General features: G+C 47.2%; 36 non-coding genes across 36 annotated transcripts; 12 read left to right on the forward strand and 24 right to left on the reverse strand.

Annotated features, from left to right (window-relative positions):
- Positions 1–668: 668 nt before the first annotated feature.
- On the reverse strand, positions 669–832 carry LOC148738965 (U1 spliceosomal RNA). Its single transcript, XR_015997834.1, has one exon. It is a non-coding gene; the product is annotated as a U1 spliceosomal RNA (small nuclear RNA).
- A 211-nt stretch (positions 833–1,043) lies between these two features.
- On the reverse strand, positions 1,044–1,235 carry LOC148738966 (U2 spliceosomal RNA). Its single transcript, XR_015997637.1, has one exon. It is a non-coding gene; the product is annotated as a U2 spliceosomal RNA (small nuclear RNA).
- Positions 1,236–1,704: 469 nt separating this feature from the next.
- On the forward strand, positions 1,705–1,823 carry LOC148738967 (5S ribosomal RNA). The gene has a single exon (XR_015998137.1). It is a non-coding gene; the product is annotated as a 5S ribosomal RNA (ribosomal RNA).
- A 972-nt stretch (positions 1,824–2,795) lies between these two features.
- LOC148738968 (U1 spliceosomal RNA) lies at positions 2,796–2,959 on the reverse strand. The gene has a single exon (XR_015997835.1). It is a non-coding gene; the product is annotated as a U1 spliceosomal RNA (small nuclear RNA).
- Positions 2,960–3,170: 211 nt separating this feature from the next.
- On the reverse strand, positions 3,171–3,362 carry LOC148738969 (U2 spliceosomal RNA). Its single transcript, XR_015997639.1, has one exon. It is a non-coding gene; the product is annotated as a U2 spliceosomal RNA (small nuclear RNA).
- Positions 3,363–3,832: 470 nt separating this feature from the next.
- Positions 3,833–3,951, forward strand: LOC148738970 (5S ribosomal RNA). Its single transcript, XR_015998139.1, has one exon. It is a non-coding gene; the product is annotated as a 5S ribosomal RNA (ribosomal RNA).
- A 971-nt stretch (positions 3,952–4,922) lies between these two features.
- On the reverse strand, positions 4,923–5,086 carry LOC148738971 (U1 spliceosomal RNA). Its single transcript, XR_015997836.1, has one exon. It is a non-coding gene; the product is annotated as a U1 spliceosomal RNA (small nuclear RNA).
- Positions 5,087–5,297: 211 nt separating this feature from the next.
- Positions 5,298–5,489, reverse strand: LOC148738972 (U2 spliceosomal RNA). The gene has a single exon (XR_015997640.1). It is a non-coding gene; the product is annotated as a U2 spliceosomal RNA (small nuclear RNA).
- Positions 5,490–5,958: 469 nt separating this feature from the next.
- LOC148738973 (5S ribosomal RNA) lies at positions 5,959–6,077 on the forward strand. Its single transcript, XR_015998140.1, has one exon. It is a non-coding gene; the product is annotated as a 5S ribosomal RNA (ribosomal RNA).
- A 971-nt stretch (positions 6,078–7,048) lies between these two features.
- LOC148738974 (U1 spliceosomal RNA) lies at positions 7,049–7,212 on the reverse strand. The gene has a single exon (XR_015997838.1). It is a non-coding gene; the product is annotated as a U1 spliceosomal RNA (small nuclear RNA).
- Positions 7,213–7,423: 211 nt separating this feature from the next.
- LOC148738975 (U2 spliceosomal RNA) lies at positions 7,424–7,615 on the reverse strand. Its single transcript, XR_015997641.1, has one exon. It is a non-coding gene; the product is annotated as a U2 spliceosomal RNA (small nuclear RNA).
- A 469-nt stretch (positions 7,616–8,084) lies between these two features.
- Positions 8,085–8,203, forward strand: LOC148738976 (5S ribosomal RNA). Its single transcript, XR_015998141.1, has one exon. It is a non-coding gene; the product is annotated as a 5S ribosomal RNA (ribosomal RNA).
- A 971-nt stretch (positions 8,204–9,174) lies between these two features.
- LOC148738977 (U1 spliceosomal RNA) lies at positions 9,175–9,338 on the reverse strand. The gene has a single exon (XR_015997839.1). It is a non-coding gene; the product is annotated as a U1 spliceosomal RNA (small nuclear RNA).
- Positions 9,339–9,549: 211 nt separating this feature from the next.
- Positions 9,550–9,741, reverse strand: LOC148738978 (U2 spliceosomal RNA). Its single transcript, XR_015997642.1, has one exon. It is a non-coding gene; the product is annotated as a U2 spliceosomal RNA (small nuclear RNA).
- Positions 9,742–10,210: 469 nt separating this feature from the next.
- LOC148738979 (5S ribosomal RNA) lies at positions 10,211–10,329 on the forward strand. Its single transcript, XR_015998142.1, has one exon. It is a non-coding gene; the product is annotated as a 5S ribosomal RNA (ribosomal RNA).
- Positions 10,330–11,300: 971 nt separating this feature from the next.
- LOC148738980 (U1 spliceosomal RNA) lies at positions 11,301–11,464 on the reverse strand. Its single transcript, XR_015997840.1, has one exon. It is a non-coding gene; the product is annotated as a U1 spliceosomal RNA (small nuclear RNA).
- Positions 11,465–11,675: 211 nt separating this feature from the next.
- Positions 11,676–11,867, reverse strand: LOC148738981 (U2 spliceosomal RNA). The gene has a single exon (XR_015997643.1). It is a non-coding gene; the product is annotated as a U2 spliceosomal RNA (small nuclear RNA).
- A 468-nt stretch (positions 11,868–12,335) lies between these two features.
- Positions 12,336–12,454, forward strand: LOC148738982 (5S ribosomal RNA). The gene has a single exon (XR_015998143.1). It is a non-coding gene; the product is annotated as a 5S ribosomal RNA (ribosomal RNA).
- Positions 12,455–13,424: 970 nt separating this feature from the next.
- LOC148738983 (U1 spliceosomal RNA) lies at positions 13,425–13,588 on the reverse strand. Its single transcript, XR_015997932.1, has one exon. It is a non-coding gene; the product is annotated as a U1 spliceosomal RNA (small nuclear RNA).
- A 211-nt stretch (positions 13,589–13,799) lies between these two features.
- On the reverse strand, positions 13,800–13,991 carry LOC148738984 (U2 spliceosomal RNA). Its single transcript, XR_015997644.1, has one exon. It is a non-coding gene; the product is annotated as a U2 spliceosomal RNA (small nuclear RNA).
- A 469-nt stretch (positions 13,992–14,460) lies between these two features.
- LOC148738985 (5S ribosomal RNA) lies at positions 14,461–14,579 on the forward strand. Its single transcript, XR_015998144.1, has one exon. It is a non-coding gene; the product is annotated as a 5S ribosomal RNA (ribosomal RNA).
- Positions 14,580–15,550: 971 nt separating this feature from the next.
- On the reverse strand, positions 15,551–15,714 carry LOC148738986 (U1 spliceosomal RNA). Its single transcript, XR_015997841.1, has one exon. It is a non-coding gene; the product is annotated as a U1 spliceosomal RNA (small nuclear RNA).
- A 211-nt stretch (positions 15,715–15,925) lies between these two features.
- On the reverse strand, positions 15,926–16,117 carry LOC148738987 (U2 spliceosomal RNA). The gene has a single exon (XR_015997645.1). It is a non-coding gene; the product is annotated as a U2 spliceosomal RNA (small nuclear RNA).
- Positions 16,118–16,586: 469 nt separating this feature from the next.
- Positions 16,587–16,705, forward strand: LOC148738988 (5S ribosomal RNA). The gene has a single exon (XR_015998145.1). It is a non-coding gene; the product is annotated as a 5S ribosomal RNA (ribosomal RNA).
- A 971-nt stretch (positions 16,706–17,676) lies between these two features.
- On the reverse strand, positions 17,677–17,840 carry LOC148738989 (U1 spliceosomal RNA). The gene has a single exon (XR_015997842.1). It is a non-coding gene; the product is annotated as a U1 spliceosomal RNA (small nuclear RNA).
- Positions 17,841–18,051: 211 nt separating this feature from the next.
- On the reverse strand, positions 18,052–18,243 carry LOC148738990 (U2 spliceosomal RNA). The gene has a single exon (XR_015997646.1). It is a non-coding gene; the product is annotated as a U2 spliceosomal RNA (small nuclear RNA).
- A 469-nt stretch (positions 18,244–18,712) lies between these two features.
- Positions 18,713–18,831, forward strand: LOC148738991 (5S ribosomal RNA). Its single transcript, XR_015998146.1, has one exon. It is a non-coding gene; the product is annotated as a 5S ribosomal RNA (ribosomal RNA).
- A 970-nt stretch (positions 18,832–19,801) lies between these two features.
- Positions 19,802–19,965, reverse strand: LOC148738992 (U1 spliceosomal RNA). The gene has a single exon (XR_015997843.1). It is a non-coding gene; the product is annotated as a U1 spliceosomal RNA (small nuclear RNA).
- A 211-nt stretch (positions 19,966–20,176) lies between these two features.
- LOC148738993 (U2 spliceosomal RNA) lies at positions 20,177–20,368 on the reverse strand. The gene has a single exon (XR_015997647.1). It is a non-coding gene; the product is annotated as a U2 spliceosomal RNA (small nuclear RNA).
- Positions 20,369–20,837: 469 nt separating this feature from the next.
- On the forward strand, positions 20,838–20,956 carry LOC148738994 (5S ribosomal RNA). Its single transcript, XR_015998147.1, has one exon. It is a non-coding gene; the product is annotated as a 5S ribosomal RNA (ribosomal RNA).
- A 971-nt stretch (positions 20,957–21,927) lies between these two features.
- Positions 21,928–22,091, reverse strand: LOC148738995 (U1 spliceosomal RNA). The gene has a single exon (XR_015997844.1). It is a non-coding gene; the product is annotated as a U1 spliceosomal RNA (small nuclear RNA).
- Positions 22,092–22,302: 211 nt separating this feature from the next.
- LOC148738996 (U2 spliceosomal RNA) lies at positions 22,303–22,494 on the reverse strand. Its single transcript, XR_015997648.1, has one exon. It is a non-coding gene; the product is annotated as a U2 spliceosomal RNA (small nuclear RNA).
- A 469-nt stretch (positions 22,495–22,963) lies between these two features.
- LOC148738997 (5S ribosomal RNA) lies at positions 22,964–23,082 on the forward strand. Its single transcript, XR_015998148.1, has one exon. It is a non-coding gene; the product is annotated as a 5S ribosomal RNA (ribosomal RNA).
- Positions 23,083–24,053: 971 nt separating this feature from the next.
- On the reverse strand, positions 24,054–24,217 carry LOC148738998 (U1 spliceosomal RNA). The gene has a single exon (XR_015997845.1). It is a non-coding gene; the product is annotated as a U1 spliceosomal RNA (small nuclear RNA).
- Positions 24,218–24,428: 211 nt separating this feature from the next.
- LOC148738999 (U2 spliceosomal RNA) lies at positions 24,429–24,620 on the reverse strand. The gene has a single exon (XR_015997650.1). It is a non-coding gene; the product is annotated as a U2 spliceosomal RNA (small nuclear RNA).
- Positions 24,621–25,089: 469 nt separating this feature from the next.
- On the forward strand, positions 25,090–25,208 carry LOC148739000 (5S ribosomal RNA). Its single transcript, XR_015998150.1, has one exon. It is a non-coding gene; the product is annotated as a 5S ribosomal RNA (ribosomal RNA).
- The last annotated feature ends 805 nt before the right edge of the window (positions 25,209–26,013 follow it).

Consider the following 26,013-nt stretch of genomic DNA (forward strand, 5'->3'; position numbering starts at 1 on the left):
CACTTTTACAGCACTTTCAAGGCCTCAAGACATGTCAAAACATTCCCACGATTAATAGAGGCGGATGGATTCAAAGTGACTGAAACGAAGCGAAGCGGCAACAGGTTCCACATTTTTACTTACTCGTCTGCCTCTTTGTTTGCTCGCTCGCTGGAACGAACGTTCCCTCCTCTCGCTCGCTCGCAATAAGAAATACATGACAACAAAACCTCGCCTGCCACAGGTATGGTTGACAATGTACTCACGTTTCTAAAACAAATGCTTTTCTTGCCCATGTATCGTTCGTTCTTTGCTTAGTCCATCCGTCGGTTAGTTAGTCAGTCACTCCTCCGCTTGGTTTCCTCTCCTTTTCTTTCGCAAACAAACGAACAAAATAATGCAGAAAGCACACACATCTATCTACAACAGCTCTACTCACATCCTCACAAAAACTCACCTTCATTTACAATCACTTCTATTCCTCCAAATCTCTCTGCCAACACGCAGGCCACTTCTGTCTGTCTCTCTTTCTTTCCATGGCTTTTTGCTTTCTTTTTCCCTTGCTGCTCTTCTTCTCTCTTCATTCCAGTTCCAGTTCCAGTTCACCCTGTTTAACGGTCAACTCCAAAATCAAGATCAATTCATTAGTCAGTCAGGGGTTAAGGGCAAGATATTTTACATCAGCTTTTCGGGGACGAGCGCGAACGCAGGTCCCCACTACCAGAAATTATACGCTCGAGTTACCCACATTTGGGGTAATCGCAAGGGTCAACCCAGTCCAAGTGCAATGAAAGGGCCTCGCCTTGAGAGGACTGCCTCCTTGATCACAGTACCTCCCGCGTCAGGTAAGTATGCCTGAAAGGCATACGCTTGCCGTGGTAAAACTCTCCCTCACCTATGTCCTTGTGGTACTGCTTTGCACGCTTCAAATCAGCCAGTGTCAGTTGCCGCCTTGGCCCGTCATGTCTTTTTCCGCCTTCCCTTTGGAGCTGCAGGGCTCCTGTGCACAGAAGAGAATGCTATAGTCATTATTTTTCCTTTCATTAAATGTGTCTTCCCCAAAAGGGAAGTGGGCCACACTCGGAGGTAGTGCTATACCGAGGCAACCCGTGGCTGGGACGAGGCAAGCCTCTTTTCCACAGCCCAGTTCCAAAAATCAGTTTAATATATGAGCTACTCAATGAGCAGCGTATCAGATATTAAGCTGATAAGAACAGATACTACACTTGATCTTAGCCAAAAGGCCGAGAAGCGATACCCACCAATACCCTCAATCAAGGGGGTGGTAGAGGGATCCTTCCCACAGTATATGGTGGATAGTAGCAGGTAGCCCCCAGAAGCCCTTGCGAGTCCCAAAAACGGACCCAGTGGCTCATCGGTTGGTAATCTTCTCATTGTAACTTTAAGACGCCAGCCACATACACTTAACTAACAAGATGGTGTTCTTTAGAATATTTACCAAACTTGATTTATCTCTATACTCCCCCCCCCCACCCCACCCCCAGTGAGATATATTGCCTCAAATGGACGCTTCTCAAGATGTGCGCGGGCTCTAGGAGATGACGTTTGGCTTAGGGTCTAGGCTACCAAATTTAGGGTTAGGGTAACGATTTTGGGGTTAGGGTTAGGGTAACGATGTTGGGGTTTAGGGTTAGAGTAACCAAATTAGGGCTAGTACAGATCAAACATAACCGATAACCAGCCAAATTTCAGCTGTTTTCCCTTGTCTACGACCATACCACAGGGAAAGCACCGGTTCTCGTCCGATCACCGAAGTTAAGCCCTGTCGGGCGGGGTTAGTACTTGGATGGGTGACCGCCTGGGAATACCCCGTGTTGTAGGCTTCATTTTTTCCTTTGCTTACTCTCTCAACGTTTTATCCGGGTAAACCGCTTCCGATACTCACGGCGTCCCGTAGACGAGTGAGGAGTAAAAGAAAAACTAACATAACAGGGAGGAGAGAAATCATTTTGCCACAACTTGCCGAGCTTGTGGCCAAAATCATTTCCCAATGCAAGAGAGCGAGCAAACGAAGGAGCGATGGCGCGCGCTCGAGATCTCAACACATTGTTGTGACAAATTCCACATTTGTACGTGACATCGAATCATTCGCACGCTCCCACGAATCACAAATAGGAAAACACGCACACTTTTACAGCACTTTCAAGGCCTCAAGACATGTCAAAACATTCCCACGATTAATAGAGGCGGATGGATTCAAAGTGACTGAAACGAAGCGAAGCGGCAACAGGTTCCACATTTTTACTTACTCGTCTGCCTCTTTGTTTGCTCGCATCGCTGGAACGAACGTTCCCTCCTCTCGCTCGCTCGCAATAAGAAATACATGACAACAAAACCTCGCCTGCCACAGGTATGGTTGACAATGTACTCACGTTTCTAAAACAAATGCTTTTCTTGCCCATGTATCGTTCGTTCTTTGCTTAGTCCATCCGTCGGTTAGTTAGTCAGTCACTCCTCCGCTTGGTTTCCTCTCCTTTTCTTTCGCAAACAAACGAACAAAATAATGCAGAAAGCACACACATCTATCTACAACAGCTCTACTCACATCCTCACAAAAACTCACCTTCATTTACAATCACTTCTATTCCTCCAAATCTCTCTGCCAACACGCAGGCCACTTCTGTCTGTCTCTCTTTCTTTCCATGGCTTTTTGCTTTCTTTTTCCCTTGCTGCTCTTCTTCTCTCTTCATTCCAGTTCCAGTTCCAGTTCACCCTGTTTAACGGTCAACTCCAAAATCAAGATCAATTCATTAGTCAGTCAGGGGTTAAGGGCAAGATATTTTACATCAGCTTTTCGGGGACGAGCGCGAACGCAGGTCCCCACTACCAGAAATTATACGCTCGAGTTACCCACATTTGGGGTAATCGCAAGGGTCAACCCAGTCCAAGTGCAATGAAAGGGCCTCGCCTTGAGAGGACTGCCTCCTTGATCACAGTACCTCCCGCGTCAGGTAAGTATGCCTGAAAGGCATACGCTTGCCGTGGTAAAACTCTCCCTCACCTATGTCCTTGTGGTACTGCTTTGCACGCTTCAAATCAGCCAGTGTCAGTTGCCGCCTTGGCCCGTCATGTCTTTTTCCGCCTTCCCTTTGGAGCTGCAGGGCTCCTGTGCACAGAAGAGAATGCTATAGTCATTATTTTTCCTTTCATTAAATGTGTCTTCCCCAAAAGGGAAGTGGGCCACACTCGGAGGTAGTGCTATACCGAGGCAACCCGTGGCTGGGACGAGGCAAGCCTCTTTTCCACAGCCCAGTTCCAAAAATCAGTTTAATATATGAGCTACTCAATGAGCAGCGTATCAGATATTAAGCTGATAAGAACAGATACTACACTTGATCTTAGCCAAAAGGCCGAGAAGCGATACCCACCAATACCCTCAATCAAGGGGGTGGTAGAGGGATCCTTCCCACAGTATATGGTGGATAGTAGCAGGTAGCCCCCAGAAGCCCTTGCGAGTCCCAAAAACGGACCCAGTGGCTCATCGGTTGGTAATCTTCTCATTGTAACTTTAAGACGCCAGCCACATACACTTAACTAACAAGATGGTGTTCTTTAGAATATTTACCAAACTTGATTTATCTCTATACTCCCCCCCCCCCACCCCACCCCCAGTGAGATATATTGCCTCAAATGGACGCTTCTCAAGATGTGCGCGGGCTCTAGGAGATGACGTTTGGCTTAGGGTCTAGGCTACCAAATTTAGGGTTAGGGTAACGATTTTGGGGTTAGGGTTAGGGTAACGATGTTGGGGTTTAGGGTTAGAGTAACCAAATTAGGGCTAGTACAGATCAAACATAACCGATAACCAGCCAAATTTCAGCTGTTTTCCCTTGTCTACGACCATACCACAGGGAAAGCACCGGTTCTCGTCCGATCACCGAAGTTAAGCCCTGTCGGGCGGGGTTAGTACTTGGATGGGTGACCGCCTGGGAATACCCCGTGTTGTAGGCTTCATTTTTTCCTTTGCTTACTCTCTCAACGTTTTATCCGGGTAAACCGCTTCCGATACTCACGGCGTCCCGTAGACGAGTGAGGAGTAAAAGAAAAACTAACATAACAGGGAGGAGAGAAATCATTTTGCCACAACTTGCCGAGCTTGTGGCCAAAATCATTTCCCAATGCAAGAGAGCGAGCAAACGAAGGAGCGATGGCGCGCGCTCGAGATCTCAACACATTGTTGTGACAAATTCCACATTTGTACGTGACATCGAATCATTCGCACGCTCCCACGAATCACAAATAGGAAAACACGCACACTTTTACAGCACTTTCAAGGCCTCAAGACATGTCAAAACATTCCCACGATTAATAGAGGCGGATGGATTCAAAGTGACTGAAACGAAGCGAAGCGGCAACAGGTTCCACATTTTTACTTACTCGTCTGCCTCTTTGTTTGCTCGCTCGCTGGAACGAACGTTCCCTCCTCTCGCTCGCTCGCAATAAGAAATACATGACAACAAAACCTCGCCTGCCACAGGTATGGTTGACAATGTACTCACGTTTCTAAAACAAATGCTTTTCTTGCCCATGTATCGTTCGTTCTTTGCTTAGTCCATCCGTCGGTTAGTTAGTCAGTCACTCCTCCGCTTGGTTTCCTCTCCTTTTCTTTCGCAAACAAACGAACAAAATAATGCAGAAAGCACACACATCTATCTACAACAGCTCTACTCACATCCTCACAAAAACTCACCTTCATTTACAATCACTTCTATTCCTCCAAATCTCTCTGCCAACACGCAGGCCACTTCTGTCTGTCTCTCTTTCTTTCCATGGCTTTTTGCTTTCTTTTTCCCTTGCTGCTCTTCTTCTCTCTTCATTCCAGTTCCAGTTCCAGTTCACCCTGTTTAACGGTCAACTCCAAAATCAAGATCAATTCATTAGTCAGTCAGGGGTTAAGGGCAAGATATTTTACATCAGCTTTTCGGGGACGAGCGCGAACGCAGGTCCCCACTACCAGAAATTATACGCTCGAGTTACCCACATTTGGGGTAATCGCAAGGGTCAACCCAGTCCAAGTGCAATGAAAGGGCCTCGCCTTGAGAGGACTGCCTCCTTGATCACAGTACCTCCCGCGTCAGGTAAGTATGCCTGAAAGGCATACGCTTGCCGTGGTAAAACTCTCCCTCACCTATGTCCTTGTGGTACTGCTTTGCACGCTTCAAATCAGCCAGTGTCAGTTGCCGCCTTGGCCCGTCATGTCTTTTTCCGCCTTCCCTTTGGAGCTGCAGGGCTCCTGTGCACAGAAGAGAATGCTATAGTCATTATTTTTCCTTTCATTAAATGTGTCTTCCCCAAAAGGGAAGTGGGCCACACTCGGAGGTAGTGCTATACCGAGGCAACCCGTGGCTGGGACGAGGCAAGCCTCTTTTCCACAGCCCAGTTCCAAAAATCAGTTTAATATATGAGCTACTCAATGAGCAGCGTATCAGATATTAAGCTGATAAGAACAGATACTACACTTGATCTTAGCCAAAAGGCCGAGAAGCGATACCCACCAATACCCTCAATCAAGGGGGTGGTAGAGGGATCCTTCCCACAGTATATGGTGGATAGTAGCAGGTAGCCCCCAGAAGCCCTTGCGAGTCCCAAAAACGGACCCAGTGGCTCATCGGTTGGTAATCTTCTCATTGTAACTTTAAGACGCCAGCCACATACACTTAACTAACAAGATGGTGTTCTTTAGAATATTTACCAAACTTGATTTATCTCTATACTCCCCCCCCCCACCCCACCCCCAGTGAGATATATTGCCTCAAATGGACGCTTCTCAAGATGTGCGCGGGCTCTAGGAGATGACGTTTGGCTTAGGGTCTAGGCTACCAAATTTAGGGTTAGGGTAACGATTTTGGGGTTAGGGTTAGGGTAACGATGTTGGGGTTTAGGGTTAGAGTAACCAAATTAGGGCTAGTACAGATCAAACATAACCGATAACCAGCCAAATTTCAGCTGTTTTCCCTTGTCTACGACCATACCACAGGGAAAGCACCGGTTCTCGTCCGATCACCGAAGTTAAGCCCTGTCGGGCGGGGTTAGTACTTGGATGGGTGACCGCCTGGGAATACCCCGTGTTGTAGGCTTCATTTTTTCCTTTGCTTACTCTCTCAACGTTTTATCCGGGTAAACCGCTTCCGATACTCACGGCGTCCCGTAGACGAGTGAGGAGTAAAAGAAAAACTAACATAACAGGGAGGAGAGAAATCATTTTGCCACAACTTGCCGAGCTTGTGGCCAAAATCATTTCCCAATGCAAGAGAGCGAGCAAACGAAGGAGCGATGGCGCGCGCTCGAGATCTCAACACATTGTTGTGACAAATTCCACATTTGTACGTGACATCGAATCATTCGCACGCTCCCACGAATCACAAATAGGAAAACACGCACACTTTTACAGCACTTTCAAGGCCTCAAGACATGTCAAAACATTCCCACGATTAATAGAGGCGGATGGATTCAAAGTGACTGAAACGAAGCGAAGCGGCAACAGGTTCCACATTTTTACTTACTCGTCTGCCTCTTTGTTTGCTCGCTCGCTGGAACGAACGTTCCCTCCTCTCGCTCGCTCGCAATAAGAAATACATGACAACAAAACCTCGCCTGCCACAGGTATGGTTGACAATGTACTCACGTTTCTAAAACAAATGCTTTTCTTGCCCATGTATCGTTCGTTCTTTGCTTAGTCCATCCGTCGGTTAGTTAGTCAGTCACTCCTCCGCTTGGTTTCCTCTCCTTTTCTTTCGCAAACAAACGAACAAAATAATGCAGAAAGCACACACATCTATCTACAACAGCTCTACTCACATCCTCACAAAAACTCACCTTCATTTACAATCACTTCTATTCCTCCAAATCTCTCTGCCAACACGCAGGCCACTTCTGTCTGTCTCTCTTTCTTTCCATGGCTTTTTGCTTTCTTTTTCCCTTGCTGCTCTTCTTCTCTCTTCATTCCAGTTCCAGTTCCAGTTCACCCTGTTTAACGGTCAACTCCAAAATCAAGATCAATTCATTAGTCAGTCAGGGGTTAAGGGCAAGATATTTTACATCAGCTTTTCGGGGACGAGCGCGAACGCAGGTCCCCACTACCAGAAATTATACGCTCGAGTTACCCACATTTGGGGTAATCGCAAGGGTCAACCCAGTCCAAGTGCAATGAAAGGGCCTCGCCTTGAGAGGACTGCCTCCTTGATCACAGTACCTCCCGCGTCAGGTAAGTATGCCTGAAAGGCATACGCTTGCCGTGGTAAAACTCTCCCTCACCTATGTCCTTGTGGTACTGCTTTGCACGCTTCAAATCAGCCAGTGTCAGTTGCCGCCTTGGCCCGTCATGTCTTTTTCCGCCTTCCCTTTGGAGCTGCAGGGCTCCTGTGCACAGAAGAGAATGCTATAGTCATTATTTTTCCTTTCATTAAATGTGTCTTCCCCAAAAGGGAAGTGGGCCACACTCGGAGGTAGTGCTATACCGAGGCAACCCGTGGCTGGGACGAGGCAAGCCTCTTTTCCACAGCCCAGTTCCAAAAATCAGTTTAATATATGAGCTACTCAATGAGCAGCGTATCAGATATTAAGCTGATAAGAACAGATACTACACTTGATCTTAGCCAAAAGGCCGAGAAGCGATACCCACCAATACCCTCAATCAAGGGGGTGGTAGAGGGATCCTTCCCACAGTATATGGTGGATAGTAGCAGGTAGCCCCCAGAAGCCCTTGCGAGTCCCAAAAACGGACCCAGTGGCTCATCGGTTGGTAATCTTCTCATTGTAACTTTAAGACGCCAGCCACATACACTTAACTAACAAGATGGTGTTCTTTAGAATATTTACCAAACTTGATTTATCTCTATACTCCCCCCCCCCACCCCACCCCCAGTGAGATATATTGCCTCAAATGGACGCTTCTCAAGATGTGCGCGGGCTCTAGGAGATGACGTTTGGCTTAGGGTCTAGGCTACCAAATTTAGGGTTAGGGTAACGATTTTGGGGTTAGGGTTAGGGTAACGATGTTGGGGTTTAGGGTTAGAGTAACCAAATTAGGGCTAGTACAGATCAAACATAACCGATAACCAGCCAAATTTCAGCTGTTTTCCCTTGTCTACGACCATACCACAGGGAAAGCACCGGTTCTCGTCCGATCACCGAAGTTAAGCCCTGTCGGGCGGGGTTAGTACTTGGATGGGTGACCGCCTGGGAATACCCCGTGTTGTAGGCTTCATTTTTTCCTTTGCTTACTCTCTCAACGTTTTATCCGGGTAAACCGCTTCCGATACTCACGGCGTCCCGTAGACGAGTGAGGAGTAAAAGAAAAACTAACATAACAGGGAGGAGAGAAATCATTTTGCCACAACTTGCCGAGCTTGTGGCCAAAATCATTTCCCAATGCAAGAGAGCGAGCAAACGAAGGAGCGATGGCGCGCGCTCGAGATCTCAACACATTGTTGTGACAAATTCCACATTTGTACGTGACATCGAATCATTCGCACGCTCCCACGAATCACAAATAGGAAAACACGCACACTTTTACAGCACTTTCAAGGCCTCAAGACATGTCAAAACATTCCCACGATTAATAGAGGCGGATGGATTCAAAGTGACTGAAACGAAGCGAAGCGGCAACAGGTTCCACATTTTTACTTACTCGTCTGCCTCTTTGTTTGCTCGCTCGCTGGAACGAACGTTCCCTCCTCTCGCTCGCTCGCAATAAGAAATACATGACAACAAAACCTCGCCTGCCACAGGTATGGTTGACAATGTACTCACGTTTCTAAAACAAATGCTTTTCTTGCCCATGTATCGTTCGTTCTTTGCTTAGTCCATCCGTCGGTTAGTTAGTCAGTCACTCCTCCGCTTGGTTTCCTCTCCTTTTCTTTCGCAAACAAACGAACAAAATAATGCAGAAAGCACACACATCTATCTACAACAGCTCTACTCACATCCTCACAAAAACTCACCTTCATTTACAATCACTTCTATTCCTCCAAATCTCTCTGCCAACACGCAGGCCACTTCTGTCTGTCTCTCTTTCTTTCCATGGCTTTTTGCTTTCTTTTTCCCTTGCTGCTCTTCTTCTCTCTTCATTCCAGTTCCAGTTCCAGTTCACCCTGTTTAACGGTCAACTCCAAAATCAAGATCAATTCATTAGTCAGTCAGGGGTTAAGGGCAAGATATTTTACATCAGCTTTTCGGGGACGAGCGCGAACGCAGGTCCCCACTACCAGAAATTATACGCTCGAGTTACCCACATTTGGGGTAATCGCAAGGGTCAACCCAGTCCAAGTGCAATGAAAGGGCCTCGCCTTGAGAGGACTGCCTCCTTGATCACAGTACCTCCCGCGTCAGGTAAGTATGCCTGAAAGGCATACGCTTGCCGTGGTAAAACTCTCCCTCACCTATGTCCTTGTGGTACTGCTTTGCACGCTTCAAATCAGCCAGTGTCAGTTGCCGCCTTGGCCCGTCATGTCTTTTTCCGCCTTCCCTTTGGAGCTGCAGGGCTCCTGTGCACAGAAGAGAATGCTATAGTCATTATTTTTCCTTTCATTAAATGTGTCTTCCCCAAAAGGGAAGTGGGCCACACTCGGAGGTAGTGCTATACCGAGGCAACCCGTGGCTGGGACGAGGCAAGCCTCTTTTCCACAGCCCAGTTCCAAAAATCAGTTTAATATATGAGCTACTCAATGAGCAGCGTATCAGATATTAAGCTGATAAGAACAGATACTACACTTGATCTTAGCCAAAAGGCCGAGAAGCGATACCCACCAATACCCTCAATCAAGGGGGTGGTAGAGGGATCCTTCCCACAGTATATGGTGGATAGTAGCAGGTAGCCCCCAGAAGCCCTTGCGAGTCCCAAAAACGGACCCAGTGGCTCATCGGTTGGTAATCTTCTCATTGTAACTTTAAGACGCCAGCCACATACACTTAACTAACAAGATGGTGTTCTTTAGAATATTTACCAAACTTGATTTATCTCTATACTCCCCCCCCCCACCCCACCCCCAGTGAGATATATTGCCTCAAATGGACGCTTCTCAAGATGTGCGCGGGCTCTAGGAGATGACGTTTGGCTTAGGGTCTAGGCTACCAAATTTAGGGTTAGGGTAACGATTTTGGGGTTAGGGTTAGGGTAACGATGTTGGGGTTTAGGGTTAGAGTAACCAAATTAGGGCTAGTACAGATCAAACATAACCGATAACCAGCCAAATTTCAGCTGTTTTCCCTTGTCTACGACCATACCACAGGGAAAGCACCGGTTCTCGTCCGATCACCGAAGTTAAGCCCTGTCGGGCGGGGTTAGTACTTGGATGGGTGACCGCCTGGGAATACCCCGTGTTGTAGGCTTCATTTTTTCCTTTGCTTACTCTCTCAACGTTTTATCCGGGTAAACCGCTTCCGATACTCACGGCGTCCCGTAGACGAGTGAGGAGTAAAAGAAAAACTAACATAACAGGGAGGAGAGAAATCATTTTGCCACAACTTGCCGAGCTTGTGGCCAAAATCATTTCCCAATGCAAGAGAGCGAGCAAACGAAGGAGCGATGGCGCGCGCTCGAGATCTCAACACATTGTTGTGACAAATTCCACATTTGTACGTGACATCGAATCATTCGCACGCTCCCACGAATCACAAATAGGAAAACACGCACACTTTTACAGCACTTTCAAGGCCTCAAGACATGTCAAAACATTCCCACGATTAATAGAGGCGGATGGATTCAAAGTGACTGAAACGAAGCGAAGCGGCAACAGGTTCCACATTTTTACTTACTCGTCTGCCTCTTTGTTTGCTCGCTCGCTGGAACGAACGTTCCCTCCTCTCGCTCGCTCGCAATAAGAAATACATGACAACAAAACCTCGCCTGCCACAGGTATGGTTGACAATGTACTCACGTTTCTAAAACAAATGCTTTTCTTGCCCATGTATCGTTCGTTCTTTGCTTAGTCCATCCGTCGGTTAGTTAGTCAGTCACTCCTCCGCTTGGTTTCCTCTCCTTTTCTTTCGCAAACAAACGAACAAAATAATGCAGAAAGCACACACATCTATCTACAACAGCTCTACTCACATCCTCACAAAAACTCACCTTCATTTACAATCACTTCTATTCCTCCAAATCTCTCTGCCAACACGCAGGCCACTTCTGTCTGTCTCTCTTTCTTTCCATGGCTTTTTGCTTTCTTTTTCCCTTGCTGCTCTTCTTCTCTCTTCATTCCAGTTCCAGTTCCAGTTCACCCTGTTTAACGGTCAACTCCAAAATCAAGATCAATTCATTAGTCAGTCAGGGGTTAAGGGCAAGATATTTTACATCAGCTTTTCGGGGACGAGCGCGAACGCAGGTCCCCACTACCAGAAATTATACGCTCGAGTTACCCACATTTGGGGTAATCGCAAGGGTCAACCCAGTCCAAGTGCAATGAAAGGGCCTCGCCTTGAGAGGACTGCCTCCTTGATCACAGTACCTCCCGCGTCAGGTAAGTATGCCTGAAAGGCATACGCTTGCCGTGGTAAAACTCTCCCTCACCTATGTCCTTGTGGTACTGCTTTGCACGCTTCAAATCAGCCAGTGTCAGTTGCCGCCTTGGCCCGTCATGTCTTTTTCCGCCTTCCCTTTGGAGCTGCAGGGCTCCTGTGCACAGAAGAGAATGCTATAGTCATTATTTTTCCTTTCATTAAATGTGTCTTCCCCAAAAGGGAAGTGGGCCACACTCGGAGGTAGTGCTATACCGAGGCAACCCGTGGCTGGGACGAGGCAAGCCTCTTTTCCACAGCCCAGTTCCAAAAATCAGTTTAATATATGAGCTACTCAATGAGCAGCGTATCAGATATTAAGCTGATAAGAACAGATACTACACTTGATCTTAGCCAAAAGGCCGAGAAGCGATACCCACCAATACCCTCAATCAAGGGGGTGGTAGAGGGATCCTTCCCACAGTATATGGTGGATAGTAGCAGGTAGCCCCCAGAAGCCCTTGCGAGTCCCAAAAACGGACCCAGTGGCTCATCGGTTGGTAATCTTCTCATTGTAACTTTAAGACGCCAGCCACATACACTTAACTAACAAGATGGTGTTCTTTAGAATATTTACCAAACTTGATTTATCTCTATACTCCCCCCCCCCACCCCACCCCCAGTGAGATATTTGCCTCAAATGGACGCTTCTCAAGATGTGCGCGGGCTCTAGGAGATGACGTTTGGCTTAGGGTCTAGGCTACCAAATTTAGGGTTAGGGTAACGATTTTGGGGTTAGGGTTAGGGTAACGATGTTGGGGTTTAGGGTTAGAGTAACCAAATTAGGGCTAGTACAGATCAAACATAACCGATAACCAGCCAAATTTCAGCTGTTTTCCCTTGTCTACGACCATACCACAGGGAAAGCACCGGTTCTCGTCCGATCACCGAAGTTAAGCCCTGTCGGGCGGGGTTAGTACTTGGATGGGTGACCGCCTGGGAATACCCCGTGTTGTAGGCTTCATTTTTTCCTTTGCTTACTCTCTCAACGTTTTATCCGGGTAAACCGCTTCCGATACTCACGGCGTCCCGTAGACGAGTGAGGAGTAAAAGAAAAACTAACATAACAGGGAGGAGAGAAATCATTTTGCCACAACTTGCCGAGCTTGTGGCCAAAATCATTTCCCAATGCAAGAGAGCGAGCAAACGAAGGAGCGATGGCGCGCGCTCGAGATCTCAACACTTGTTGTGACAAATTCCACATTTGTACGTGACATCGAATCATTCGCACGCTCCCACGAATCACAAATAGGAAAACACGCACACTTTTACAGCACTTTCAAGGCCTCAAGACATGTCAAAACATTCCCACGATTAATAGAGGCGGATGGATTCAAAGTGACTGAAACGAAGCGAAGCGGCAACAGGTTCCACATTTTTACTTACTCGTCTGCCTCTTTGTTTGCTCGCTCGCTGGAACGAACGTTCCCTCCTCTCGCTCGCTCGCAATAAGAAATACATGACAACAAAACCTCGCCTGCCACAGGTATGGTTGACAATGTACTCACGTTTCTAAAACAAATGCTTTTCTTGCCCATGTATCGTTCGTTCTTTGCTTAGTCCATCCGTCGGTTAGTTAGTCAGTCACTCCTCCGCTTGGTTTCCTCTCCTTTTCTTTCGCAAACAAACGAACAAAATAATGCAGAAAGCACACACATCTATCTACAACAGCTCTACTCACATCCTCACAAAAACTCACCTTCATTTACAATCACTTCTATTCCTCCAAATCTCTCTGCCAACACGCAGGCCACTTCTGTCTGTCTCTCTTTCTTTCCATGGCTTTTTGCTTTCTTTTTCCCTTGCTGCTCTTCTTCTCTCTTCATTCCAGTTCCAGTTCCAGTTCACCCTGTTTAACGGTCAACTCCAAAATCAAGATCAATTCATTAGTCAGTCAGGGGTTAAGGGCAAGATATTTTACATCAGCTTTTCGGGGACGAGCGCGAACGCAGGTCCCCACTACCAGAAATTATACGCTCGAGTTACCCACATTTGGGGTAATCGCAATGGTCAACCCAGTCCAAGTGCAATGAAAGGGCCTCGCCTTGAGAGGACTGCCTCCTTGATCACAGTACCTCCCGCGTCAGGTAAGTATGCCTGAAAGGCATACGCTTGCCGTGGTAAAACTCTCCCTCACCTATGTCCTTGTGGTACTGCTTTGCACGCTTCAAATCAGCCAGTGTCAGTTGCCGCCTTGGCCCGTCATGTCTTTTTCCGCCTTCCCTTTGGAGCTGCAGGGCTCCTGTGCACAGAAGAGAATGCTATAGTCATTATTTTTCCTTTCATTAAATGTGTCTTCCCCAAAAGGGAAGTGGGCCACACTCGGAGGTAGTGCTATACCGAGGCAACCCGTGGCTGGGACGAGGCAAGCCTCTTTTCCACAGCCCAGTTCCAAAAATCAGTTTAATATATGAGCTACTCAATGAGCAGCGTATCAGATATTAAGCTGATAAGAACAGATACTACACTTGATCTTAGCCAAAAGGCCGAGAAGCGATACCCACCAATACCCTCAATCAAGGGGGTGGTAGAGGGATCCTTCCCACAGTATATGGTGGATAGTAGCAGGTAGCCCCCAGAAGCCCTTGCGAGTCCCAAAAACGGACCCAGTGGCTCATCGGTTGGTAATCTTCTCATTGTAACTTTAAGACGCCAGCCACATACACTTAACTAACAAGATGGTGTTCTTTAGAATATTTACCAAACTTGATTTATCTCTATACTCCCCCCCCCCACCCCACCCCCAGTGAGATATATTGCCTCAAATGGACGCTTCTCAAGATGTGCGCGGGCTCTAGGAGATGACGTTTGGCTTAGGGTCTAGGCTACCAAATTTAGGGTTAGGGTAACGATTTTGGGGTTAGGGTTAGGGTAACGATGTTGGGGTTTAGGGTTAGAGTAACCAAATTAGGGCTAGTACAGATCAAACATAACCGATAACCAGCCAAATTTCAGCTGTTTTCCCTTGTCTACGACCATACCACAGGGAAAGCACCGGTTCTCGTCCGATCACCGAAGTTAAGCCCTGTCGGGCGGGGTTAGTACTTGGATGGGTGACCGCCTGGGAATACCCCGTGTTGTAGGCTTCATTTTTTCCTTTGCTTACTCTCTCAACGTTTTATCCGGGTAAACCGCTTCCGATACTCACGGCGTCCCGTAGACGAGTGAGGAGTAAAAGAAAAACTAACATAACAGGGAGGAGAGAAATCATTTTGCCACAACTTGCCGAGCTTGTGGCCAAAATCATTTCCCAATGCAAGAGAGCGAGCAAACGAAGGAGCGATGGCGCGCGCTCGAGATCTCAACACATTGTTGTGACAAATTCCACATTTGTACGTGACATCGAATCATTCGCACGCTCCCACGAATCACAAATAGGAAAACACGCACACTTTTACAGCACTTTCAAGGCCTCAAGACATGTCAAAACATTCCCACGATTAATAGAGGCGGATGGATTCAAAGTGACTGAAACGAAGCGAAGCGGCAACAGGTTCCACATTTTTACTTACTCGTCTGCCTCTTTGTTTGCTCGCTCGCTGGAACGAACGTTCCCTCCTCTCGCTCGCTCGCAATAAGAAATACATGACAACAAAACCTCGCCTGCCACAGGTATGGTTGACAATGTACTCACGTTTCTAAAACAAATGCTTTTCTTGCCCATGTATCGTTCGTTCTTTGCTTAGTCCATCCGTCGGTTAGTTAGTCAGTCACTCCTCCGCTTGGTTTCCTCTCCTTTTCTTTCGCAAACAAACGAACAAAATAATGCAGAAAGCACACACATCTATCTACAACAGCTCTACTCACATCCTCACAAAAACTCACCTTCATTTACAATCACTTCTATTCCTCCAAATCTCTCTGCCAACACGCAGGCCACTTCTGTCTGTCTCTCTTTCTTTCCATGGCTTTTTGCTTTCTTTTTCCCTTGCTGCTCTTCTTCTCTCTTCATTCCAGTTCCAGTTCCAGTTCACCCTGTTTAACGGTCAACTCCAAAATCAAGATCAATTCATTAGTCAGTCAGGGGTTAAGGGCAAGATATTTTACATCAGCTTTTCGGGGACGAGCGCGAACGCAGGTCCCCACTACCAGAAATTATACGCTCGAGTTACCCACATTTGGGGTAATCGCAAGGGTCAACCCAGTCCAAGTGCAATGAAAGGGCCTCGCCTTGAGAGGACTGCCTCCTTGATCACAGTACCTCCCGCGTCAGGTAAGTATGCCTGAAAGGCATACGCTTGCCGTGGTAAAACTCTCCCTCACCTATGTCCTTGTGGTACTGCTTTGCACGCTTCAAATCAGCCAGTGTCAGTTGCCGCCTTGGCCCGTCATGTCTTTTTCCGCCTTCCCTTTGGAGCTGCAGGGCTCCTGTGCACAGAAGAGAATGCTATAGTCATTATTTTTCCTTTCATTAAATGTGTCTTCCCCAAAAGGGAAGTGGGCCACACTCGGAGGTAGTGCTATACCGAGGCAACCCGTGGCTGGGACGAGGCAAGCCTCTTTTCCACAGCCCAGTTCCAAAAATCAGTTTAATATATGAGCTACTCAATGAGCAGCGTATCAGATATTAAGCTGATAAGAACAGATACTACACTTGATCTTAGCCAAAAGGCCGAGAAGCGATACCCACCAATACCCTCAATCAAGGGGGTGGTAGAGGGATCCTTCCCACAGTATATGGTGGATAGTAGCAGGTAGCCCCCAGAAGCCCTTGCGAGTCCCAAAAACGGACCCAGTGGCTCATCGGTTGGTAATCTTCTCATTGTAACTTTAAGACGCCAGCCACATACACTTAACTAACAAGATGGTGTTCTTTAGAATATTTACCAAACTTGATTTATCTCTATACTCCCCCCCCCCACCCCACCCCCAGTGAGATATATTGCCTCAAATGGACGCTTCTCAAGATGTGCGCGGGCTCTAGGAGATGACGTTTGGCTTAGGGTCTAGGCTACCAAATTTAGGGTTAGGGTAACGATTTTGGGGTTAGGGTTAGGGTAACGATGTTGGGGTTTAGGGTTAGAGTAACCAAATTAGGGCTAGTACAGATCAAACATAACCGATAACCAGCCAAATTTCAGCTGTTTTCCCTTGTCTACGACCATACCACAGGGAAAGCACCGGTTCTCGTCCGATCACCGAAGTTAAGCCCTGTCGGGCGGGGTTAGTACTTGGATGGGTGACCGCCTGGGAATACCCCGTGTTGTAGGCTTCATTTTTTCCTTTGCTTACTCTCTCAACGTTTTATCCGGGTAAACCGCTTCCGATACTCACGGCGTCCCGTAGACGAGTGAGGAGTAAAAGAAAAACTAACATAACAGGGAGGAGAGAAATCATTTTGCCACAACTTGCCGAGCTTGTGGCCAAAATCATTTCCCAATGCAAGAGAGCGAGCAAACGAAGGAGCGATGGCGCGCGCTCGAGATCTCAACACATTGTTGTGACAAATTCCACATTTGTACGTGACATCGAATCATTCGCACGCTCCCACGAATCACAAATAGGAAAACACGCACACTTTTACAGCACTTTCAAGGCCTCAAGACATGTCAAAACATTCCCACGATTAATAGAGGCGGATGGATTCAAAGTGACTGAAACGAAGCGAAGCGGCAACAGGTTCCACATTTTTACTTACTCGTCTGCCTCTTTGTTTGCTCGCTCGCTGGAACGAACGTTCCCTCCTCTCGCTCGCTCGCAATAAGAAATACATGACAACAAAACCTCGCCTGCCACAGGTATGGTTGACAATGTACTCACGTTTCTAAAACAAATGCTTTTCTTGCCCATGTATCGTTCGTTCTTTGCTTAGTCCATCCGTCGGTTAGTTAGTCAGTCACTCCTCCGCTTGGTTTCCTCTCCTTTTCTTTCGCAAACAAACGAACAAAATAATGCAGAAAGCACACACATCTATCTACAACAGCTCTACTCACATCCTCACAAAAACTCACCTTCATTTACAATCACTTCTATTCCTCCAAATCTCTCTGCCAACACGCAGGCCACTTCTGTCTGTCTCTCTTTCTTTCCATGGCTTTTTGCTTTCTTTTTCCCTTGCTGCTCTTCTTCTCTCTTCATTCCAGTTCCAGTTCCAGTTCACCCTGTTTAACGGTCAACTCCAAAATCAAGATCAATTCATTAGTCAGTCAGGGGTTAAGGGCAAGATATTTTACATCAGCTTTTCGGGGACGAGCGCGAACGCAGGTCCCCACTACCAGAAATTATACGCTCGAGTTACCCACATTTGGGGTAATCGCAAGGGTCAACCCAGTCCAAGTGCAATGAAAGGGCCTCGCCTTGAGAGGACTGCCTCCTTGATCACAGTACCTCCCGCGTCAGGTAAGTATGCCTGAAAGGCATACGCTTGCCGTGGTAAAACTCTCCCTCACCTATGTCCTTGTGGTACTGCTTTGCACGCTTCAAATCAGCCAGTGTCAGTTGCCGCCTTGGCCCGTCATGTCTTTTTCCGCCTTCCCTTTGGAGCTGCAGGGCTCCTGTGCACAGAAGAGAATGCTATAGTCATTATTTTTCCTTTCATTAAATGTGTCTTCCCCAAAAGGGAAGTGGGCCACACTCGGAGGTAGTGCTATACCGAGGCAACCCGTGGCTGGGACGAGGCAAGCCTCTTTTCCACAGCCCAGTTCCAAAAATCAGTTTAATATATGAGCTACTCAATGAGCAGCGTATCAGATATTAAGCTGATAAGAACAGATACTACACTTGATCTTAGCCAAAAGGCCGAGAAGCGATACCCACCAATACCCTCAATCAAGGGGGTGGTAGAGGGATCCTTCCCACAGTATATGGTGGATAGTAGCAGGTAGCCCCCAGAAGCCCTTGCGAGTCCCAAAAACGGACCCAGTGGCTCATCGGTTGGTAATCTTCTCATTGTAACTTTAAGACGCCAGCCACATACACTTAACTAACAAGATGGTGTTCTTTAGAATATTTACCAAACTTGATTTATCTCTATACTCCCCCCCCCCACCCCACCCCCAGTGAGATATATTGCCTCAAATGGACGCTTCTCAAGATGTGCGCGGGCTCTAGGAGATGACGTTTGGCTTAGGGTCTAGGCTACCAAATTTAGGGTTAGGGTAACGATTTTGGGGTTAGGGTTAGGGTAACGATGTTGGGGTTTAGGGTTAGAGTAACCAAATTAGGGCTAGTACAGATCAAACATAACCGATAACCAGCCAAATTTCAGCTGTTTTCCCTTGTCTACGACCATACCACAGGGAAAGCACCGGTTCTCGTCCGATCACCGAAGTTAAGCCCTGTCGGGCGGGGTTAGTACTTGGATGGGTGACCGCCTGGGAATACCCCGTGTTGTAGGCTTCATTTTTTCCTTTGCTTACTCTCTCAACGTTTTATCCGGGTAAACCGCTTCCGATACTCACGGCGTCCCGTAGACGAGTGAGGAGTAAAAGAAAAACTAACATAACAGGGAGGAGAGAAATCATTTTGCCACAACTTGCCGAGCTTGTGGCCAAAATCATTTCCCAATGCAAGAGAGCGAGCAAACGAAGGAGCGATGGCGCGCGCTCGAGATCTCAACACATTGTTGTGAAAATTCCACATTTGTACGTGACATCGAATCATTCGCACGCTCCCACGAATCACAAATAGGAAAACACGCACACTTTTACAGCACTTTCAAGGCCTCAAGACATGTCAAAACATTCCCACGATTAATAGAGGCGGATGGATTCAAAGTGACTGAAACGAAGCGAAGCGGCAACAGGTTCCACATTTTTACTTACTCGTCTGCCTCTTTGTTTGCTCGCTCGCTGGAACGAACGTTCCCTCCTCTCGCTCGCTCGCAATAAGAAATACATGACAACAAAACCTCGCCTGCCACAGGTATGGTTGACAATGTACTCACGTTTCTAAAACAAATGCTTTTCTTGCCCATGTATCGTTCGTTCTTTGCTTAGTCCATCCGTCGGTTAGTTAGTCAGTCACTCCTCCGCTTGGTTTCCTCTCCTTTTCTTTCGCAAACAAACGAACAAAATAATGCAGAAAGCACACACATCTATCTACAACAGCTCTACTCACATCCTCACAAAAACTCACCTTCATTTACAATCACTTCTATTCCTCCAAATCTCTCTGCCAACACGCAGGCCACTTCTGTCTGTCTCTCTTTCTTTCCATGGCTTTTTGCTTTCTTTTTCCCTTGCTGCTCTTCTTCTCTCTTCATTCCAGTTCCAGTTCCAGTTCACCCTGTTTAACGGTCAACTCCAAAATCAAGATCAATTCATTAGTCAGTCAGGGGTTAAGGGCAAGATATTTTACATCAGCTTTTCGGGGACGAGCGCGAACGCAGGTCCCCACTACCAGAAATTATACGCTCGAGTTACCCACATTTGGGGTAATCGCAAGGGTCAACCCAGTCCAAGTGCAATGAAAGGGCCTCGCCTTGAGAGGACTGCCTCCTTGATCACAGTACCTCCCGCGTCAGGTAAGTATGCCTGAAAGGCATACGCTTGCCGTGGTAAAACTCTCCCTCACCTATGTCCTTGTGGTACTGCTTTGCACGCTTCAAATCAGCCAGTGTCAGTTGCCGCCTTGGCCCGTCATGTCTTTTTCCGCCTTCCCTTTGGAGCTGCAGGGCTCCTGTGCACAGAAGAGAATGCTATAGTCATTATTTTTCCTTTCATTAAATGTGTCTTCCCCAAAAGGGAAGTGGGCCACACTCGGAGGTAGTGCTATACCGAGGCAACCCGTGGCTGGGACGAGGCAAGCCTCTTTTCCACAGCCCAGTTCCAAAAATCAGTTTAATATATGAGCTACTCAATGAGCAGCGTATCAGATATTAAGCTGATAAGAACAGATACTACACTTGATCTTAGCCAAAAGGCCGAGAAGCGATACCCACCAATACCCTCAATCAAGGGGGTGGTAGAGGGATCCTTCCCACAGTATATGGTGGATAGTAGCAGGTAGCCCCCAGAAGCCCTTGCGAGTCCCAAAAACGGACCCAGTGGCTCATCGGTTGGTAATCTTCTCATTGTAACTTTAAGACGCCAGCCACATACACTTAACTAACAAGATGGTGTTCTTTAGAATATTTACCAAACTTGATTTATCTCTATACTCCCCCCCCCCACCCCACCCCCAGTGAGATATATTGCCTCAAATGGACGCTTCTCAAGATGTGCGCGGGCTCTAGGAGATGACGTTTGGCTTAGGGTCTAGGCTACCAAATTTAGGGTTAGGGTAACGATTTTGGGGTTAGGGTTAGGGTAACGATGTTGGGGTTTAGGGTTAGAGTAACCAAATTAGGGCTAGTACAGATCAAACATAACCGATAACCAGCCAAATTTCAGCTGTTTTCCCTTGTCTACGACCATACCACAGGGAAAGCACCGGTTCTCGTCCGATCACCGAAGTTAAGCCCTGTCGGGCGGGGTTAGTACTTGGATGGGTGACCGCCTGGGAATACCCCGTGTTGTAGGCTTCATTTTTTCCTTTGCTTACTCTCTCAACGTTTTATCCGGGTAAACCGCTTCCGATACTCACGGCGTCCCGTAGACGAGTGAGGAGTAAAAGAAAAACTAACATAACAGGGAGGAGAGAAATCATTTTGCCACAACTTGCCGAGCTTGTGGCCAAAATCATTTCCCAATGCAAGAGAGCGAGCAAACGAAGGAGCGATGGCGCGCGCTCGAGATCTCAACACATTGTTGTGACAAATTCCACATTTGTACGTGACATCGAATCATTCGCACGCTCCCACGAATCACAAATAGGAAAACACGCACACTTTTACAGCACTTTCAAGGCCTCAAGACATGTCAAAACATTCCCACGATTAATAGAGGCGGATGGATTCAAAGTGACTGAAACGAAGCGAAGCGGCAACAGGTTCCACATTTTTACTTACTCGTCTGCCTCTTTGTTTGCTCGCTCGCTGGAACGAACGTTCCCTCCTCTCGCTCGCTCGCAATAAGAAATACATGACAACAAAACCTCGCCTGCCACAGGTATGGTTGACAATGTACTCACGTTTCTAAAACAAATGCTTTTCTTGCCCATGTATCGTTCGTTCTTTGCTTAGTCCATCCGTCGGTTAGTTAGTCAGTCACTCCTCCGCTTGGTTTCCTCTCCTTTTCTTTCGCAAACAAACGAACAAAATAATGCAGAAAGCACACACATCTATCTACAACAGCTCTACTCACATCCTCACAAAAACTCACCTTCATTTACAATCACTTCTATTCCTCCAAATCTCTCTGCCAACACGCAGGCCACTTCTGTCTGTCTCTCTTTCTTTCCATGGCTTTTTGCTTTCTTTTTCCCTTGCTGCTCTTCTTCTCTCTTCATTCCAGTTCCAGTTCCAGTTCACCCTGTTTAACGGTCAACTCCAAAATCAAGATCAATTCATTAGTCAGTCAGGGGTTAAGGGCAAGATATTTTACATCAGCTTTTCGGGGACGAGCGCGAACGCAGGTCCCCACTACCAGAAATTATACGCTCGAGTTACCCACATTTGGGGTAATCGCAAGGGTCAACCCAGTCCAAGTGCAATGAAAGGGCCTCGCCTTGAGAGGACTGCCTCCTTGATCACAGTACCTCCCGCGTCAGGTAAGTATGCCTGAAAGGCATACGCTTGCCGTGGTAAAACTCTCCCTCACCTATGTCCTTGTGGTACTGCTTTGCACGCTTCAAATCAGCCAGTGTCAGTTGCCGCCTTGGCCCGTCATGTCTTTTTCCGCCTTCCCTTTGGAGCTGCAGGGCTCCTGTGCACAGAAGAGAATGCTATAGTCATTATTTTTCCTTTCATTAAATGTGTCTTCCCCAAAAGGGAAGTGGGCCACACTCGGAGGTAGTGCTATACCGAGGCAACCCGTGGCTGGGACGAGGCAAGCCTCTTTTCCACAGCCCAGTTCCAAAAATCAGTTTAATATATGAGCTACTCAATGAGCAGCGTATCAGATATTAAGCTGATAAGAACAGATACTACACTTGATCTTAGCCAAAAGGCCGAGAAGCGATACCCACCAATACCCTCAATCAAGGGGGTGGTAGAGGGATCCTTCCCACAGTATATGGTGGATAGTAGCAGGTAGCCCCCAGAAGCCCTTGCGAGTCCCAAAAACGGACCCAGTGGCTCATCGGTTGGTAATCTTCTCATTGTAACTTTAAGACGCCAGCCACATACACTTAACTAACAAGATGGTGTTCTTTAGAATATTTACCAAACTTGATTTATCTCTATACTCCCCCCCCCCACCCCACCCCCAGTGAGATATATTGCCTCAAATGGACGCTTCTCAAGATGTGCGCGGGCTCTAGGAGATGACGTTTGGCTTAGGGTCTAGGCTACCAAATTTAGGGTTAGGGTAACGATTTTGGGGTTAGGGTTAGGGTAACGATGTTGGGGTTTAGGGTTAGAGTAACCAAATTAGGGCTAGTACAGATCAAACATAACCGATAACCAGCCAAATTTCAGCTGTTTTCCCTTGTCTACGACCATACCACAGGGAAAGCACCGGTTCTCGTCCGATCACCGAAGTTAAGCCCTGTCGGGCGGGGTTAGTACTTGGATGGGTGACCGCCTGGGAATACCCCGTGTTGTAGGCTTCATTTTTTCCTTTGCTTACTCTCTCAACGTTTTATCCGGGTAAACCGCTTCCGATACTCACGGCGTCCCGTAGACGAGTGAGGAGTAAAAGAAAAACTAACATAACAGGGAGGAGAGAAATCATTTTGCCACAACTTGCCGAGCTTGTGGCCAAAATCATTTCCCAATGCAAGAGAGCGAGCAAACGAAGGAGCGATGGCGCGCGCTCGAGATCTCAACACATTGTTGTGACAAATTCCACATTTGTACGTGACATCGAATCATTCGCACGCTCCCACGAATCACAAATAGGAAAACACGCACACTTTTACAGCACTTTCAAGGCCTCAAGACATGTCAAAACATTCCCACGATTAATAGAGGCGGATGGATTCAAAGTGACTGAAACGAAGCGAAGCGGCAACAGGTTCCACATTTTTACTTACTCGTCTGCCTCTTTGTTTGCTCGCTCGCTGGAACGAACGTTCCCTCCTCTCGCTCGCTCGCAATAAGAAATACATGACAACAAAACCTCGCCTGCCACAGGTATGGTTGACAATGTACTCACGTTTCTAAAACAAATGCTTTTCTTGCCCATGTATCGTTCGTTCTTTGCTTAGTCCATCCGTCGGTTAGTTAGTCAGTCACTCCTCCGCTTGGTTTCCTCTCCTTTTCTTTCGCAAACAAACGAACAAAATAATGCAGAAAGCACACACATCTATCTACAACAGCTCTACTCACATCCTCACAAAAACTCACCTTCATTTACAATCACTTCTATTCCTCCAAATCTCTCTGCCAACACGCAGGCCACTTCTGTCTGTCTCTCTTTCTTTCCATGGCTTTTTGCTTTCTTTTTCCCTTGCTGCTCTTCTTCTCTCTTCATTCCAGTTCCAGTTCCAGTTCACCCTGTTTAACGGTCAACTCCAAAATCAAGATCAATTCATTAGTCAGTCAGGGGTTAAGGGCAAGATATTTTACATCAGCTTTTCGGGGACGAGCGCGAACGCAGGTCCCCACTACCAGAAATTATACGCTCGAGTTACCCACATTTGGGGTAATCGCAAGGGTCAACCCAGTCCAAGTGCAATGAAAGGGCCTCGCCTTGAGAGGACTGCCTCCTTGATCACAGTACCTCCCGCGTCAGGTAAGTATGCCTGAAAGGCATACGCTTGCCGTGGTAAAACTCTCCCTCACCTATGTCCTTGTGGTACTGCTTTGCACGCTTCAAATCAGCCAGTGTCAGTTGCCGCCTTGGCCCGTCATGTCTTTTTCCGCCTTCCCTTTGGAGCTGCAGGGCTCCTGTGCACAGAAGAGAATGCTATAGTCATTATTTTTCCTTTCATTAAATGTGTCTTCCCCAAAAGGGAAGTGGGCCACACTCGGAGGTAGTGCTATACCGAGGCAACCCGTGGCTGGGACGAGGCAAGCCTCTTTTCCACAGCCCAGTTCCAAAAATCAGTTTAATATATGAGCTACTCAATGAGCAGCGTATCAGATATTAAGCTGATAAGAACAGATACTACACTTGATCTTAGCCAAAAGGCCGAGAAGCGATACCCACCAATACCCTCAATCAAGGGGGTGGTAGAGGGATCCTTCCCACAGTATATGGTGGATAGTAGCAGGTAGCCCCCAGAAGCCCTTGCGAGTCCCAAAAACGGACCCAGTGGCTCATCGGTTGGTAATCTTCTCATTGTAACTTTAAGACGCCAGCCACATACACTTAACTAACAAGATGGTGTTCTTTAGAATATTTACCAAACTTGATTTATCTCTATACTCCCCCCCCCCACCCCACCCCCAGTGAGATATATTGCCTCAAATGGACGCTTCTCAAGATGTGCGCGGGCTCTAGGAGATGACGTTTGGCTTAGGGTCTAGGCTACCAAATTTAGGGTTAGGGTAACGATTTTGGGGTTAGGGTTAGGGTAACGATGTTGGGGTTTAGGGTTAGAGTAACCAAATTAGGGCTAGTACAGATCAAACATAACCGATAACCAGCCAAATTTCAGCTGTTTTCCCTTGTCTACGACCATACCACAGGGAAAGCACCGGTTCTCGTCCGATCACCGAAGTTAAGCCCTGTCGGGCGGGGTTAGTACTTGGATGGGTGACCGCCTGGGAATACCCCGTGTTGTAGGCTTCATTTTTTCCTTTGCTTACTCTCTCAACGTTTTATCCGGGTAAACCGCTTCCGATACTCACGGCGTCCCGTAGACGAGTGAGGAGTAAAAGAAAAACTAACATAACAGGGAGGAGAGAAATCATTTTGCCACAACTTGCCGAGCTTGTGGCCAAAATCATTTCCCAATGCAAGAGAGCGAGCAAACGAAGGAGCGATGGCGCGCGCTCGAGATCTCAACACATTGTTGTGACAAATTCCACATTTGTACGTGACATCGAATCATTCGCACGCTCCCACGAATCACAAATAGGAAAACACGCACACTTTTACAGCACTTTCAAGGCCTCAAGACATGTCAAAACATTCCCACGATTAATAGAGGCGGATGGATTCAAAGTGACTGAAACGAAGCGAAGCGGCAACAGGTTCCACATTTTTACTTACTCGTCTGCCTCTTTGTTTGCTCGCTCGCTGGAACGAACGTTCCCTCCTCTCGCTCGCTCGCAATAAGAAATACATGACAACAAAACCTCGCCTGCCACAGGTATGGTTGACAATGTACTCACGTTTCTAAAACAAATGCTTTTCTTGCCCATGTATCGTTCGTTCTTTGCTTAGTCCATCCGTCGGTTAGTTAGTCAGTCACTCCTCCGCTTGGTTTCCTCTCCTTTTCTTTCGCAAACAAACGAACAAAATAATGCAGAAAGCACACACATCTATCTACAACAGCTCTACTCACATCCTCACAAAAACTCACCTTCATTTACAATCACTTCTATTCCTCCAAATCTCTCTGCCAACACGCAGGCCACTTCTGTCTGTC

This window comes from Stylophora pistillata, chromosome 2 (genome assembly GCF_964205215.1).
Source record: "Stylophora pistillata chromosome 2, jaStyPist1.2, whole genome shotgun sequence".
In the NCBI taxonomy this organism is placed as follows: Eukaryota; Metazoa; Cnidaria; class Anthozoa; order Scleractinia; family Pocilloporidae; genus Stylophora; species Stylophora pistillata.